Here is an 18110-nt window from a genome sequence, read left to right as displayed (position 1 = left end):
TCCCCACTCCAGGAATTATCAACACATATGTGAGTTGATCATGAGACTGGCATACTTTACACTCAGAAAACATGAGCCCTTACTATGTGTGGGGCCCTGTGCTAAGGCTGGGGGGGTAGTTCATAGAGGAGTAATGATGGTCATTAAAAAAGAACAGCTCAGGGAGGAGTAATAAAAGTAAGGTCAGCCCCAGTGAACTGTATTTCTACTAGCTGTCAGGCCTCATGGTATGTTCTTTACCTGTTTGATTGATCCCTATTACAGATGGCAAAACTGAGGCTCAGAGAAATTAAAAGCCTTGTGAAGCTCAGAATATTAAGGGTTGTGAAGGGAATTGTTTCAGTGGTGAATGAGGAGTCCCTGCAGGCTGTTGAGCAGTAAAATGACCTGACCAGAGACTAAAGAAGAAAATGGCACGGTGACAGAATAAATCAAGAAGTAGGAAAACCTGTCAGGAGATCAGGTGGCATTTGGTGGAAAATGTGTGAAGCTTGACATGCAAACGTAAACAATGTACATATACAGGTTCAAAAATATTTATTTATTTGGCTGATCTGGGTCTTAGTTGCAGCATGTGGGATCTAGTTCCCTGACCAGGAATTGAACCCTAGTCCTCTGCATTGGGAACAAAGAGTCTTAGCCACTAGAACACCAGGGAAGTCCCCCTATATATGTTTTTTTAAACAATCATCTGTAATTAAAACCTATGAAGAAAAGTCAGAGAATTATCCATGCAACAATTTGGGCCAGTAGTTGCTTCTTGGAAGGGTGGACAGAATGAGGGGGAGGATATGATTAGGGATGAAATCTTAGTGGGCTTAAACATTATTTATTTTTATTTATTAAAAAATATTTATTTGGCTGTGCTGGGTCTTAGCTGTGGTATGCAGCTCTTAGCTGTGTATGTGTGTGTTCAACCATTTCTGTCATGTCCGACTCTTTGAGACCCCATGGACTGTATAGCCCACCAGGCTTCTCTGTCCATGGGATTCTCCAGGCAAGAATACTGGAGTGGGTTACTATGCCCCCCTCCAGGGGAATCTTACTGACCCAGGGATTGAACCCACGCCTCTCCAGTTGCAGGCAGATTCTTAACTCACTGAGCCACCTGGGTAGCCCAGGCTCTTAGGTGCTGCATATGGGATCTCCAGGGCTTCCTGCATTGGGAGCTCGGACTCTTAGCCACTGGAACACCAGGGTAGTCCCAATTTTTATTTTATTTTTCAACTTTATTGAGGTATGATTGATGAATAAAATTGCCATATATTTAAAACCTATAGTCAGATGATTTGATATATGTATACACGGTGACAGGATTCCCACCATCAAACTAATTAAGTTCATTAACACATCTCATCACCTCATATATTTCCTTTTTTTTTTTTTTTTTTGGTGAAAATACAAGTTCTATTCAGCAAATTTTAATGATTCAATAGTATACTTTGAACAGCAGCCACAAAAGCTGGGACACCAAGCATAAATACAAGCTCCTTTCAGAGAGATGTTGGCACCTGGTTTCCTAGTTGGGATGAGTTGGAAGGAGAAGGTGATAGAATGACCCACTGGCTCCCTGGCTTTCATGGAGGACTGCAAATTAAAAGCTGGACCCTTGGGTAGGGGTTTGTAAACAGTCAATCTCCTTCCAGGGTAAGTCTGGGAGATGGACACTTTTGCCTGCTCCCTCTGGGCTGAGCCCTGTGGGGCTAGCCTCAGCTTATGCTCATGAACTCATAGAGAATCATTCCATTGTTCCCTATAATCTGATGGGTCTCCTGTAAGTACCATTGGCTTTCAGAGTCTGATATGCTGGGATCCCATCTCAGGTGGGAGCCTTAAAAGCTGTGGCACTAGGAGGGCATTGTGGCCTTGGGTTAATCAGAAGAGCCAGCACAAGCTTCCCTGCCACCTTTCTGAGATAGAGGCAGTGTGGACACAGAGCCAGGGTTAAGGACATACTCATATGCATGCCTCTCTCTGACCCTATAGAAGCTTTCCACTGTAGGTCTTGGTACCTGGAAGATCTCTAATTGTGGTTTTTTAACTTTGAGTGAAGTTACTCTGCATCTCCAGTAAGTTTCTATTGAAATAGAATTAGTAATACAAGAAAGGGCTTCCCAGATGGCTCTAACAGTGAAAAACCTGCCTGCCAATGAAGGAGACTTTAGAGACATGGGTTCGGGCTCTGGGTCAGGCAGATCCTCTGGAGGAGGAGGCATGGCAACCCACTTCAGTATTCTTGCCTGGAGAATCCCATGGACAGAGGAGCCTGGCGGGCTCCAGTCCATGAGGTTGCAAAGAGTTGGACACAACTAAAATGGCTGAGGACAGACAATGCAAGAAAGCTGCTCAATTAGACCAGGATGGACTGGAAATGTTGGAAGGGGCTTTAGGGGATGGAGCCCTTACAGAAAGTTTGTGTTTGAAGAGACAGAGAGAAAGGGAAAGGCCTTCTAGGGATGAGCTGAGTGGAGGTGGCCTTGGGGACTGATGAATAGAGAGGCACAGGTCTGCCGAGGAGGTGGTGACCATCTGGCTGATGCTTTGAGGAGAGAAGTTTGGACAGGTGAACTGGAACCTGGAGGACCTTGACTTCTGTACTGTGGATGGAGACATTACTCTGAAGGCAATGGGGAACAGAGATCTCTGAACAGAGCCAGAGCATGTTAAAAGTGGCATATTAGGGGAAATAACAAGCCCTGAGCCCTGTGGCAGCATGAGGAATGGATAACAGGCAGGAAGAAACTGGAGACAGGAAGATCAATGAAGAGGCTGTTTCAATAATCCAGGTGTAATGTGATGAGGACCTGAAAAGTGGCAGGAGCCCAAGGAAACAAAGGAAGTGAGAGACTTTAGGAAGGACTATTCCATAGGATTAGGCTTCAGTAGGCTAGGATTCCACTGGATTAGGAGGGTTCTAGGAGATGGATGAGATTCAAAACAAAGTTGACTCGTTGGAAGTACTTCCAAAATGTCACTTTATTACTTATTCACAGATATTTATGACTTCTCCAGTGTCATTACCTAACTCATTTACAATCTGGAGACTCACACCCACTTTATCCATCATGCAGATTCACTCCTCCTCTACATGTCTTCACAGACAGATTGGCCTGAACCTTTAAGAAAGATTTTATATCATAAAAGTATATAGTAATTTTTAAAACAAGGCTTACAGAATTCCAGAACTCCAAAATACAGGATGAGTGCCGAAGAATTGATGCTTTCAAACTGTGCTGCTGGAGAAGACTCTTGAGAGTTCCTTGGACAGCAAGATCAAACCAATCAATTCTCAAGGAAATTAACCTGAATATTCATTGGAAAGACTGATGCTGAAGCTCCGATAATTTGGCCACCTGATGAGAAGAGCCAACTCATTGGAAAAGACTCTGATGCTGGGAAAGATTGAGGACAAGAGGAGAAGGGGACAACAGAGGATGCGATGGTTGGATGGCATCCCCGACTCAATGGACATGAGTTTGAGTAAACTCTGGAAGATATTGAAGGACAGAGAAGCCTGGCATGCTGCCATTTCTGGGGTCACAAAGAGCTGGACACGACTTAGCAACTGAACAATGACAACAAAAATACAGGCTTTGTCAAGAATTGTTAAAGATGCTTTGATCTGGTAACTAAACATTAACTTAGTGTTTCCAACTGGAGAACAGAGTACACTGCTCTGCCCAGTGCAATCCAAAGGAGGATAATCCGTGCATTACAAAGGAGGGTCAGATATGCCAGAAAAGAAGGCCATCCTGTCACTAAAGAAATGATTATTCTGGATGCACTTGAGTGGGTAAATGGAGCCCTTCCTAGAATTTTCCCCTGAGGTTCAATCAAAGCATTTAGATTTCAGGTGTGAATTAAATAGATAACATTGTGTATAAATGTAAGGATGTATTAGGAAATAAACAATATAAATTATAGTGAAAGAGATCCAGCGTTTGATCCAATCTGTGCATAGGGACAGAAGTTCTAATGCCTTGATGAAAGATATTCTTTTGTGCCATATGTGAGCAAAAATGCTATGATCACATGGTCACTGCTATTTTCCCCCAGAGAATAAATTTCTTCACTAGGAATTATGACTATACCCTCAGAAGCAGAATTTCTATTTTAAGAACATAAAGCAGCTGAAGATCAATGAGCAGCAGTTACTACTCAGCCTGGTGAGTTTCCTACAAGCTTCCACACTTACCCCACAACACTGTGAATCCCTCTGGCAGACCCCGTCAATTCACAGACCTAGTTCTCAACCACCTGCCTCGACCCATGGTTTTCCCACTCCCTGTCCTGCTTTTGAGTGTTCTGGTCATGAATTTCCTTCTCCCATTTCTGTCCTTCCTCCCATAGGACTCAATGCATGATGTTTGTTCCCTTCCAACGTTGACCTGGGTGCCGCTGGTTGACATTCTGATGCCCCATTCTGGCCATGCTTTCTATTTTTATGAGATTTTTCATTTGTCCAAAATTAAAATAATAAATAATACATTGCCCTCCTCTTGATCTATAATTTTATTTATATATTTATTTTTGGCTGTGCTGGGTCTTTGTTGCTGAGCGGACTTTTCTCTTGTCGTGGAGAGTGGGGGCTACTCTCTAATTGTTGTGTGTGGGTTTCTCATTGCGGTGACTTCTCTCGTTGCAGAGCATGGGCTCAGTAGCTGTGGCTCCCGGGCTCTAGAGCACAGGCTCAGTAGCTGTGGTGCACGGGCTTAGTTGCTCCTTGTGGGATCTTCCAGGGTCAGGGAAAGAACCCATGTCTGTTGCATTGGCAGGCGGATTCTTTACCACTGAGCCACCAGGGAAGTCCCCCTCCTCTTGATTTAAATGTACGCTTCTGGTGAGGTCCTAATATTGGGGCAATTTGTTTGTTTATTTAACAAACGTGTAGTCAGCGATTACTGAGTATCAGGCACTGGATTTAACACTGAGATATCAAAGTGAAAGTCATGTCCTCCTCCTCAAAGAGCTCTGAGGCTGCAAGAGACAGAAAATTGTAGCACGCACGCGCACACTAGCTACAAGCATCCCTGTCGATTTGAACAGGAATTTGCTGCTCTCAGTCCAATCCCCAAATAAAATACCTAAAGCTTATCAGAAGGATTTGCCAAGAGTAAAATCAGTTGCTGTGTGGTGGGGGTCAGGGATGGTTTATATTCTTGCTTAAAATGTCCTTTAATGATAAAACAATTACATATACTTAAATACAAAAATAAATTTTGTATAATGTCCACTGTGACCAGCAGCCCTACTATTAACCTGCCATATCTGGTTGTGATGTCGGGCTGATGAGGTCAGACCTCCAAGCAGGAGCTGGGGACGTCATCTGTCACCCCCTGCCTGTGGGGTTGGACACCTACCTGCCCGAACTCGACTGCAAGAGCCCTCAGAACAGGCTCAAACTGGTGAGAGGCAAAAGATCTTTCTTTGGCTCTCCTCCAGCTCCCCCTGTCTTTAGCTCAGTCTCTGTCTTTGCACATTTGCTGCTTGTCTGCCCTTGAAAAGTGCAGCAGTGAGTTAAGCATCAGGGCGAATGCAAAGGAAACGAAATCCCTGCCTTCCAGCGTTGCCCTGAAGCGAGAATCCTGGCACAGCCATGGCTGTGAGAGGGTGGGCGAGGCAGAAAGAGCGGACAGAGGCCAGGACTAGCAGAATGTCTACCAGTACAGAGCATGGGCTTGGATGTCACTGCTTCAGTGAACTGGGGACAGGCTGGGCCCAGAACCTCATCTCCCACTCAGCGTAGGGCCTTGGGAGGCTTCTGGAGGGGTTAATCGAGGTGCCTGTTATGTAACCAGGACCACTGCCTCTTGGGGAGTTCACAGCAGGACAGCCATGTACTGTCAGGGTTTGCTCTGTGGCAACTTCCAAATTAGGAAGCTCAACTAGCCTGGAAAGCCAGGAATGCAGGAGGAGAAAAAGTCTTGTTCCAAGGAGGGGGCTGAAATAATCCTGCCCCACAGCCTGAAAAGGAAGCGACACAGGTCCTCTCTGCCCAGAGCTCCGATCACCCCCTCCTCCAGGGCACGGAGGACTTGTATTTCCTAAAGCTCTTTCGGCTTAACTTTTGATAGTGAGTCCATTTATCTTTATTGAAAACATCAGGAAAGAACATCTGTAGCTCTGTTCATAGTCTGTGATAGAAGGTGATTCACTTTAAGTCATCATTGCCAATAAGCCAATAACAACAGGTGTGAGTTTTCTTTGGTGTTAGGGACTCAGGCTCAGGCAATGTCAGTCAATGATTATCATTTATGGTAGAATTTCAAATGGAATTTTGATTCATGAATCCATTTTTAACTATTTGTTTTTAAAGAGTTCACCCACATAGTTTTTACATGAAGCCTCCAAGACAGACAGGTGCTTGGTTGAAGTTTTATGGTGACTAGTAGGTTAGGAGGGGTGAGGAGCAGAAAGGTAGGGCCCATACTATCTGTCCCGAAGCCAGGTGGGAAAAGGTGCAGGTTGTTGGATCACAGGCCCCCAGACAAACGTCTCTTCTGCTGTCTTCCTGTCTTGCTTTGTTTCTCGGTACGCCCCCTGCTTTGGCCCCCAACCTCTCTGAGGGTGTTTGTGTAGGGCACGAGTCTGTTCTCTGTATCCTTGGGCCCCTGAGAAATGACAGATTGCTCCCCAGAGGTAAGAAGGACAACGTCTCTGAAGAATCTGGGGAAACTTCCCTGGTTCCTGTCCCCACCCTGCCAGGCTGTTTCCCAGCGTACACTTTCTCCCTCGATCAAACTGCTGCACACCCAGCCACGGGACCCTTGTGTCATGGAATGTAGCAGCTCAGATGGGCATGCAGAGCACAGAGGGTGGGGGCAGTCAGCAGCCAAGCCCATGCCAAAAGGGAGTCAACCATATAATATTGTACCTAGCGAACAACACTGTGCTGTACATTTAAACCTTTGTTAAGAGGGTAGATCTAGAGTTTTTTTCTTACTGCAGCAAAATAAACATTTTAAAGAAAGAATTCAGTTGATCAAGCTGCCTTTGGTTGCTTTGGTTGCAGGAAGAGAATAGATAGAGAAACTGAGGGCGAGAGGGGCAGCAACCTGCCTAAAGTCCCACAGAGGGTGGTGGTAAGACTAGAATTCTGGTACCAGGTCCCAGAGCATCATCCCTGCCCCTAGTAATGCCTGGAGGAAGCCTTGGAGGGAGTGAAAAGCTGGCAAGGCAGATCTGGAGCGTTTGTCCAAATTGTTTTCTAGGCCTTTTGTTAATTAATCAATTCAAAACTTCTTTCGTCTAATAAATATTTGTGGGCCATTTAAGCACTAGACCGATGGTAAAACAAAACAAAACAAGAAAAGGTATAGTGCCTCGTGGAGCTTACTGTCCAGCTGAGAACAGAGATGAGCATCAGGCGATTGGTCTGCATAGCAGTAAGGTGGGGCTCAGAGTTCTGTTGAAGGGGCATCCAGCCTCACTTGGCTCAGGGAAGGATGGCGGAGAACAGACATGGAAGCATGAGTAAGTGTTGATCAGACAACCTGCAGGTGTGGGACGAGAAGACGCTGGTGAGTGTGTTCTGAGCCCAAGGGCCAGCAAGCTTGCAGCCACCCCCTGCAGGTAGAAGGAAGTAGAATGGATTCAGGAGCTAGGGAAGTTAGGGGCCTGGGGCGCAAGGTGGCAGACTTGGAGAGAGACTGGAGAGAGACTGGAGAGAGCTAGGGGATTGATCAGGAGGACTTCAAGGTCAGGCTGAGTCCAGGGGCCTTGGGGAACCATTGTAGGTTTCAACCAAGGAGCAGTGTGACTGGATTTGGGTCTGGAAATGCTCCTTCTGGCTGCAGAATAGAGGCTGGGTTGAGGGAGGGCGGGAGTGGAGGCCGGCAGACTGGATGGAGGGGTGTATAGCATCCGGAGGAGAGCACCGGTGGGGGGAACTGGGCTCCAGGCAGCTGCTCAGGCCTCTCACCCAACTCCTCCCTGCTTGTGGCTAGCTGGCCTCCTGGGTTTTCCGCAGCCAACCATCACTCCCACTGTCGGGAGTGGTCAAATCACGTTAGGATGCTCTGTGACCATCTCTGGGCCTGGATGGGATCGGGAGCTTGGAGCAAAGGAGGGGGAAGTGAGAGAACAGGGAGAATAGGGCTAAGTGGAGAGGCAAGCAGAGCAGTTTCCCCAGGGGCTGTGCTCACCATGCTCTGGCAGATGGCCTGGTGGGCTAGTGGGTGGCGAGGCTCTTGCCACTTGTTTTCCAGTTCCCGATTGCCCTCCTGAATGTCATTCTTAGGTCAGGAAATGAGTTTGAATTTCTTCAGATGCTCGGTGCCCAGGATGGCAGACCATCTTTGCTGTGTTGGGGAGGGCTGCTCTCTGACCCTGATGGCCCAGGGGACTGTCTGGACAGCCTGGTAGGCTCAGGCACTCCTTGGGCACAGTACCTTCAATGGCCAACCCATTGAACTTGCCTTCACCCTTTTCTCTTCCAGGGATGGTAGAGACTTGTCTCTTAAGCGTCCTCGCAGAGAGGCGGTTCAAGGGCTTAGAGACTGCATGTCACCTGATGGGAATGGACAGGAGAGGTGAGAAGAAGGTGATCATTGAGGCCACAGTCAGGGGAAGGAAGGCTTTGCTGACCATTTGCCAGTGGCCGCACCTGACCTACCTCCCTCAACACTCTGTAGGCTTAAGACATCTGTAAACAGAGTGAACGAAACATAAAGATTTTTTTGTCCAGCAGGTTTGTCTTCCTGTTTCAGACTCTGAAGGAGGAAACACTTTTGCACCCCTGGCTCTGCCCTCCACCCTCCCTAGATCCAAGGTGACGGTTTTCCCCTCCGAGGCTCCTGTCCTCAGCGAGGCTGCCCACCACCCTACTGATGTGCAGCATCCTGGCTGTGTCGCAGGAGCCACGCGCTGGGCACCTCAAGCTGGAGCTGCAACGCCTTTCCTGGCCCTGGGCTGCACTGCTCGGATGTGAACCAAAATTTCCTTTTATAAACAGTCTATTTACCAGCGTGGCTTGAGCAGGAAATGCCTCCTTTGCAGAACGAACGTTCAGGAGCAGATGACGGAAGTGGGAAAACAGCCTTGGGGTCCCAGGGAAGGACTGATTCCAGGAGCCCCTGCTACCTAGTGTGTGGCGTTCATGCTGCTTAGTCTCTTCAGTCATGTCTGACTCTTTGTGACCCCATAGACTATAGCTCCTCTGTCCATGGGATTGTCCAGGCAAGAATACTGGAGTGGGTTGCCATTTCCTTCTCCAGGGAATCTTCCCAGGGACTGAACCCGCATCTTTGACGTCTCCTGTGTTGGCGGGAGGGTTCTTTACCCTTAGCGCCACCTGAGAAGCACCTAAATCTGACTCAGCCTTAGGAGCCCTGTCACAGCTCCTGTCCCTGAACAGCCCTGCAGCACCAATAATAGGCATCACTCCAGCCAAGGAGAGTTGGCCCAGATCCTGGTGGGCAACATCTGTGGCTCCCACCTCCGGGCAGGAGGCACAGGGTGGATGAGGGCTCTGTAACCCACAACAAGCCCGTGACTCTCTTGGAGGTTTGCCTTACCCCGGGCACAAGACTTGCATGCTGACTTAGGTGGGTAAAGGTGCTGTAATCCAGTCCTACCTGTGTGGCATGGGCTGCAATGGTCAGAAGAATGCTGAGAAGAAGAGGCTATAATGCTCTGGGTCTCATGGGGTCTGGAGAGCTCGGCTTCTGTGGAGTCTGTGCACGAAGAGTTTGAAGTCTGTCCCTGAATGCAACTTTTTTTTTTCTTTTTTTCTCTTTAGAATCACCATTTCGTAGGCTCTAAGGCAGGTGGTATTCACTGCCAAGCCACGGCCTATCCATTTGGTCACTGAGCAGACGTTCATTGGTCACTAACTCTGTGCTCTGTCCTGGCCAGGTGATGGGGAAATACATGGATGGAGGGCAGAGTGCCTTCCCTCAAGGAGTTCCCCTTGAGGCTTGATTGAGGCTCTGAGGTTCAGGGTCACTGGGGCTTGCCAAACTTTGGTCCTAGTGCACTGGCAGTCAACCAATCTTATGACCAAGGTTAACCCAACCAAAGTGTTCCAGTGACCCTTCGCACGGTGAACAAGAGCTTTCAATAGACTTGGATAATACAAGAGTGACTCTCTCTCTCTCTTTTTTTTTTTTAATAATCTGCTGACTTCTGGAGGCTTCTTCTGACATCTTTTCCACATGGAAGGCTCTCAAAGCCACTTTTATCCCTTCTAGCCCTTCCTCCCTGCTTCCATGTCACTTGACATGGGATAATTAGGAGGACTGTATGACACCCCACTCCACTACTCTTGCCTGGAGAATCCCATGGACAGAGGAGCCTGGTAGGGCTGAAGTCCATGGGGTCACTAAGAGTCAGACACGACTGAGCGACTTCACTCTCACTTTTCACTTTCATGCATTGGAGAAGGAAATGGCCACCCACTTCAGTGTTCTTGCCTGGAGAATCCCAGGGACAGCGGAGCCTGGTAGGCTGCTGTCTATGGGGTCGCACAGAGTTGGACACGACTGAAGTGACTTAGCAGCAGCAGCAGTACTGGAGTTCTGGCACTGCCTCTTCCAGACAGGTCACCCCTGTTCTGTGTCTCAGTTCCACCAATCAGAGATCAAAGACAATAACAACAAAAATCCCAAACAGCAAAAATAAAAATAAATACTGCAACAGCAAGGTATTAAGTAAGAGTAGTATCATAATGAAATGAAATAAAAATTAAATGAAATTAACTGAAAATTAAGTGAAATTAAAAGATGCTTGCTCCTCAGAAGGAAAGCTATGACAAAGCTAGACAAGTGTATTAAAAGCAGAGATGTCACTTTGCCAACAAAGGTCCATACAGTCAAAGCTATGGTTTTTCCAGTAGTCATGTATGGATGTGAGAGCTGGACCATAAGGAAGGCTGAACACCAAAGAATTGATACTTTTGAACTGTGGTGTTGGAGAAGACTCTTGAGAGTTCCTTGGACTGCAAGGAGATCAAACCAGTCCATCCTAAAGGAAATCAGTCCTGAATATTCATTGGAAGGACTGATGCTGAAGCTGAAGTTCCAATATTTTGGCCACCTGATGCGAAGAGCCACCTCACTGGAAAAGACCCTGATACTGGGAAAGATTGAGGGCAGGAGAAGGGGGTGACAGAGGGTGAGTTGTTTGGATGGCATCACAGACTCAATGGACATGAGTTTGAGCAAACTTTAGGAGATAGGGAAGGACAGGAAAGCCTGGCATGCTGTAGTCCATAGAGTTACAAAGAGTCAGAGACTACTTAGCAACTGAACAACAACAGTATCATAATATGGGATAGTCTCTATAGCAAAGTTGTGACACAGAGTTCCAGCCATGTCATAAATGCCTGAAGATATTAGTTTCCTGTGTTCCCCAACCCAGCAGCTGCTTAATAAATTCACACAAAACCACCTTCAATGCTTAGATGGTGACTGGTTTTCCTTTAATGGGGACCATGGCTTGGTCCCAGGGAAGCAGACCCAGAGATGGAGTTTAGCATGCCGAATGCTTATTTGGGTGTTTGCTTTTGGAACAAACACCTGTTGAAGGGCGGAGAAGGAAGCAGGAGTGGTCAGAGCTATAGGATGCACTGTGGTGAGCAGACCACACAGGCTTTGGAGTTCCAGTGGCTCTTCAGATTACCCCACATCCAGCCAACAGGGTCAGGTCTTCACAGCTCTGCATCCTCCTATTGTTTTATCCTTTGTGTTCTATTTTGCTTCCAACTGGAGAAACTAAAGCATAGAGCAGAGGTAAGATGCCCAAAATTAGAAGAGGGAGGGCCAAACCTCAAACCCAGACCTGCTAATCTGCATCATGTGATGTGCTGAGAAGGAAGTTGGGGTGAATGAATAAAAGGGATCTGTGTGGCACAGGACCACAAAGTGCCTTCATCATTCCTTTGTCTGCTCATTTATTCAATAAATATGTCATATGCTTAACTTTTTTACACACCCTGGTGGTTAAAACTGGACTCACCACCCCTGTGTTTCACGAGCTCACATTTCCACTCTCTGTTACAGTCATAGACTTATTCTTCTACAAGGTTTCTTTAGAGGATCTGCAAAATCAACACATGCTTCTCATCCTTTAATAAGCTTGAGATTCTCCCAGGATCTTGCTAACAAACAGACTCTGAGTCAGTAGGTCTGGGTAGGCCTGAGACTCTGCATCGGGAATGTGATGCTGTTGCTCCTGGACCCGTTTGAGTAGCTACAGTCTGCTCTTCAGAAGTTTCTACTGTGGTCTCTCTAAGTCAGTCCCACCACATTTTCTCCTCCTGGCTGAAACTTTAGTCCAGCTGCAGCATATCAGAGGCATTCCATCCACTGGACCTGTAGTGTGGTGGCTCAGAGTATTCATCTGGATGTCAAGTCAACTCAATCTTGAGTCCTGGTTTTGCTTCATGCATGAAATTTGGGGAATTTACTTACACTCACTAAACTGCAGGTTTTTCACTGGTGATGGAAATGCTAGCATGAGTACCTACCTTACGGATTGCTGTAGAAATTAAATGTGCGAATGCATGGATAGGGCTTAGTACAGTTTCTCATGCCTAGGAAGAACCCTGTAAATTCTAAAAAACAGTAAAAAGCCAATCTTTTTTGGCTGCCTTCAAGATGTGGTCTCTAAACTGATGGGTCTACTCATTAGCCAAAGAGCAATTTAGATTGCTTGGAGGAGTTGCAGTATCATCTCCAAGGCCACAGAGTATTGTAAAAGAGAAGCTGCTGCTGCTGCTAAGTCGTGTCAGCCGTGTCCGACTCTGTGCGACCCCATAGACGGCAGCCCACCAGGCTCCCCTGTCCCTGGGATTCTCCAGGCAAGAACACTGGAGTGGGTTGCCATTTCCTTCTCCAGTGCATGAAAGTGAAAAGTGAAAGTAAAGTCACTCAGTCGTGTCCTACTCTTAGAGACCTCATGGACGGCAGCTTACCAGGCTCCTCCGCCCATGGGGAGTAATAGAGAAGGGTCCTTGATAATCTTGGTCCTGACTGCTGAAAAGAGCCAGAACAACTGCTGGCACTCTGAGTGGGACTTGTGGATTCTTCTGAAGGGACCTATGCCAAGAGAAATGGCATTGTCTAATAAATGACCTTCTGCAGTCGGTACTTCTGAGGAAATATTGGGACCAAATAGGTTCTCTTGGGACTTCCCTGATAGCTCAGTTGGTAAAGAATCCTTCTGCAATGCAGGAGATCCCAGTTTGATTCTTGAGTTGGGAAGATCCGCTGGAGAAGGGATAGGCTACCCACTCCAGCATTCTTGGGCTTTCCTTGTGGCTCAGCTGGTAAATAATCTGCCTGCAATGCAGGAGACCTGGGTTGAATCCCTGGATTGGGAAGATCCCCTGGAGAAAGGAAAGGCTCCCCACTTCAGTATTCTGGCCTGGAGAATTCCAAGGACTGTATAGTCCATGGGGTTGCAAAGAGTCGGACACAACTAAGTGACTTCCACTTTCACTTTCACTTTCAGGGCCTCTTGGGAACTCAACCAGGAGCAAGTGTGGGGGTGGGCGCTTCTTGAGCCTTTTCTGTAGTTTTCCAGGAGAGTGCTAGATGTTACTGCCTCTACTCTGACTGCAAACAGTGGCTGTGACTTTCTGTCTGTGAAAAGGAAAATGATTGGAACTGGACCAGACCACTGAATTTGCCCCAAGATGATAGAATTGGTTACACACAGAGTCTCCCAATAGAATCCACTCAGCCTGCTGGGACAAGGGCAATAGGAAAAAGAGGAAGTTTTCCCAAATTAGTATACAGCTCTTTTCTAATGCTGTTGATATGACTGCCTTCTACTATGTTTAAATGCAATTTTTTTTTTTTAAGAACAGTGGCTCTTCTACTGCTGCTGAATGATAGCTTGCATGTGTGCAATTTTCCCCATGTATGCACGTGACAAACGTGAGACTAAGCTTACAGTCGATGTATTTCCAAGCACATTGAGGCTGATTTCAGGGAGGATGCATGATACAGGGGAGTGGTTGGTGTTAATTCATAGGTTTCTTCTGCTTCTCAGTAAGGAGGTAGATTGCCATAGTAACACATTTTGGGGGTTTTATTTCATGGAGAAAGTTGAAAATTGCCTTGTGAGGATAGCTCCACCCAATAATTATTCACAGAGTTTTAGATGCTAAAACTCACCATTTCTGTGCTTTATATGAATGGCTTTGATAAGTTAAGAAAATTAAAATATATTTCATTCTAGCAGCAGGAAGGACTGAACTAAGAAGATAATTTATTTCAGAGCCTTTAAATAGGAGAAAAGAGCTTTCAAACTCATGGCTCTGAACCTCAAGAAACAAGATTTAGCAAATTTAAGGACACAGGACACACAAGAGCAGAAAAGCAGAGAGGGGCTCTGACCTTAGGGAGTGTCTTGAGGGTGAGGATATAGATAAGGAATAACTTGGCAAATACGTTAATTAAATAATTTCACATCCTGATTAGGACTGTAGAGGCAACAACAGGAAATGTGCTGAAGAATAACCCAGGGCACCACCTACTTTGGTTATGGTGGTAAAGACAGAGCTTCCTGAAAAAGTGACATTTAAGCTGAGACTGTAGTATGAGAAGGAACATGGGCGTCCTCTTTCTCTGGCAATTTAAAGTTAATGAAAAGGGTAGAATAGATAACTTACTCTTTCTTGGTCAAGGCAGTTTCCCACCTACTTCTCAGTGCCAGGGAGCTAACTTTCAGTGGCTTTGTGCAAGCCCTGTGTGATGGGATGACCCCATCTTTAGCAGAGGGAAGCAGTTCTGAAAGTTAAGAAACTTGGCCAGGGTTGCACAGGGAGTGTAACAACCTTGGTTGAGGAGCACTGAATCAGGAAAATACAAGCATTGATTGCCTTTATTTTTCCAAGGATAACAGAGAACTTTTTTCTTTATTTTTGACCAGGACTCACCTCACACACACTACTGAAGCAGAAGGCAGCGTTGGGGGAGAGAACATAAGACAGAGTTTTAAAGGTATCTTCCCAGATGGCACTGCACGTGCCATGACACTTCCCCTGTTGCCTGCCAATGCAGGAGACATAAGGGACTCGAGTTCAATCCCTGGGTCAGGAAGATCGCCTGGAGGAGGCCATGACAACCCACTCCAGTTTCTTGCCTGGAGAATTCCATGGACAGAGGAGCCTGGCAGGCTATAGTCCAAAGAATTGGACATGACTGAAGCGACTTAGCATGCATGCAAGTTGCTTGCATTAGCTTGGCTCCACATTTAGTAGCCTGATCTGGGTATTAGATTTTTGGTCTCATTTTCCTGTATTCTCTCTAGTCCTAGCCTTTGTGGAGGATAGAGCAGGATTGATAGGAAAGATCAAGAGGTCAGTTTTGGAGTAGGTATGATAGATATGTCCCCTGGACATGCTTTTGGAGATGTTGACTGGTGAGTTTGACATAAGAATTTAGAATTTAGGAGAAAGATAAGCTAGAGGTGCATACTCATATTTGTCAGCATACAAATGGCATTTAAAGTCTTGAGATTGGAATGAGGTCATCCATAGACTGAATGTGGCTAGAAAAGAGATGTTCAAACACTGAACTCTGGGGTATTCCAAAGTTACTCTTTGGAAGGAAAATGAAGAATCAGCAAAGGAGGCTGAGAAATGCTGATGAAAAAAAAGAAAAACAAATAAAACGAGGAGTCCAGAACACCAAGAGATAAAAGATTTCCAGGAGAAGGGAATGATCTACCACATCAAATTCTGTTACTAGGTCAAGTAAGATGCTGACCGAGTACTGAATGAGCAATGTGGATGTCATTGGTGACCTTGAAGACAGTGGTTTTGGTGAAATATTGAGGACAAAGCCTTGGTCGGAATGATATAGAGAAGAGAAATTGGAGGAAGAAACTGTGAGAAGTTTTCTCTAAAGAGGGCAGAGCAGTGGGGCAGCAGTTGGACAGGAAGAGGACTGAGGTTTTTGCTGGGTTTTTTTAAGATAGAAGAAATAACACTATATGTATGTTGATACGAATAGTCCAGGAAAAAGAGAAAGTGAGGGCAGGGGAGAGACAGGAGAATTCCTGAAATGATGTTCTTGCATAAGTGAGATGCATGGGAGCTGGAGCCCAAGTGGAGGGACTGGCCTTTTGGCACAAACGGTTCTTCCATGGTAACTGGAGAAAAAGTGGAGGGTAGCTGCTAATAGATATGTAGATGCGGAGTGGAAGTTTATGAGAGTTCTCTCTTATGTCTGCTTTAATTTTCAATACAGAGATACCTGGATGCCAAAAAAATAAAGAGAAAATGAAAACCTGGGAGGGCAGGCTTGTGTATATGAGCCACAGCCACCATGAGGAGGGCATGCTAACTGGTCAGGCACTGCCATAGGTTGGATTTTAATAACCATGAAGGGACAAAGATTCTCATATAAGGAGTTGAGATGTCTGTATGAAGTCCGGACTTTTAATGGATTCCAGTGAAAGTTTGGACTAGAAAACATTCTGCCCAGTGGCCCAAGGAGATCATCCAGTTCTGTCTAGGCTCTGAGTGAGTGGAAGTGTTTAGGGAAATGGACACCCCTGACCTACACTCCTGGAAAATTAGTGGTTCAAATACAGACAACCCTCAGGGGCCAGAAGCCCCAAATCTATAGCTAGTGAGGCCTATGGGGCACCTGCAGAAGCAAATGAGAAGCAAGTTGCCCCCTCCTCCCCTTCATACCCCTCTGGAGGGATACTCCCACAATCAAGACTGCAGGCAAGTCTCACAGAAAAACAAGATTCCCACGAAGAATGAATTCATCATCAAGGTTAGAAATCACATAAGTTAAAAAAATCCAACATGAATAAGAAGATCTAGCTAATGAAAGGACTGGAAGCTCGAATACTTCAGATAATAGAACAGTTGCCCAGGGACTTTAAAATAAATGTATTTAAATAATTAAGAGCATAAAATAAGAAATCAGATGCATAAGAAAAGAACAATACAATAAAAATGGAATTTATAGAGGTAAAAACATTAATATTAAAACATCAGTGAAGAAATAAAAGATTAGAAACAGATGAAGATGGGATCAGAAAATTAGAAGATCTTTCTGAGGAGAATTAACAAAGAGAAATAAAGAAAATGAAACCATAAAATAGATGTGAAAAGCATGGAGGGAAAAAAAGTCCAACCTATGCCTAATAGGAGTTTCAGAAGAGGAAAAGGAAAAGGAATAGGAATAAAAAGAAAGCAAATGTTTAAAGAAAACAAACAAACTCAGTGATTAGGAATTTCCATAATTGATGGCATAAGTCTTCAGAAATACAATAAGAAGTCCAATGCTCTAAAGAGGAGAAATAAAAAGTCAAATTCACATGCTAGATGCATCAGGGTGGAAATGCAGAACACTTATAGAAAAGAAAATTCTGAAAGGAACCCAAGTTAAGAGATAATTTATCTAAAAAGAAATATTTAGACTTAGACTTCTTAATAGTTGCAATAGAAACCAGATGACAATGGAGTAATACATCAATGTGCTGAGCAAAAATTAAAATCATACTAGTATTCTACAGCTAGCTAACTTATCACTCAGGAGTGGTAAAATATGGACATTTTCAGATAAAAACTCACAGAGTTTATTGCTAAAAGAACTACTAAATGATATGCTTCAGAAAGAAGGTGTGGAGTTTATCATATTTTTGTGTATTTCTATTTCGATATGTTTCAAAAGTAAATTAAAATTCCTTATCTATTTATGTATCTAAATCTATCTAAAGTAGTATAGTTTCTAGCTGCTGCCTTCATTGATCTTGAAAAAAATTAAGTCCTACAGTTGGGTTAATTCTGGGGATGTTTTTCTTACTCCAAAGAAGGATAGGTCTTAATCAAAATGGCCTGAGAATAAATTTTTTAAAAAAGAAAGAAAAGAAGGAAGAGGAAAAACAGACCCTGGAGTAGATCCCTAGAGAATTACTGTAGTCAAAGTTTGTGAGTTTCAAAACTTCACAAAGATATGTTTCCAGAGGCAACCTCTGGCTGAAAACCAAAGACCATTACCAAAAAATTATTGAAATTCTCCACAAGCAGGTGAATCATCCATTTAGAAAGTAGTCAAAGACTCAGGAGACCTTGCTAATGTGGATGAATTAGCTTAAAAGAATGCTAAGCCTTTGGTTCACATATTTTATTTCTCTGACTA

This window comes from Bubalus bubalis, chromosome 12 (assembly GCF_019923935.1).
Source record: "Bubalus bubalis isolate 160015118507 breed Murrah chromosome 12, NDDB_SH_1, whole genome shotgun sequence".
NCBI lineage: Eukaryota > Metazoa > Chordata > Mammalia > Artiodactyla > Bovidae > Bubalus > Bubalus bubalis.
Note: the sequence above shows the minus strand (reverse complement) of the source record.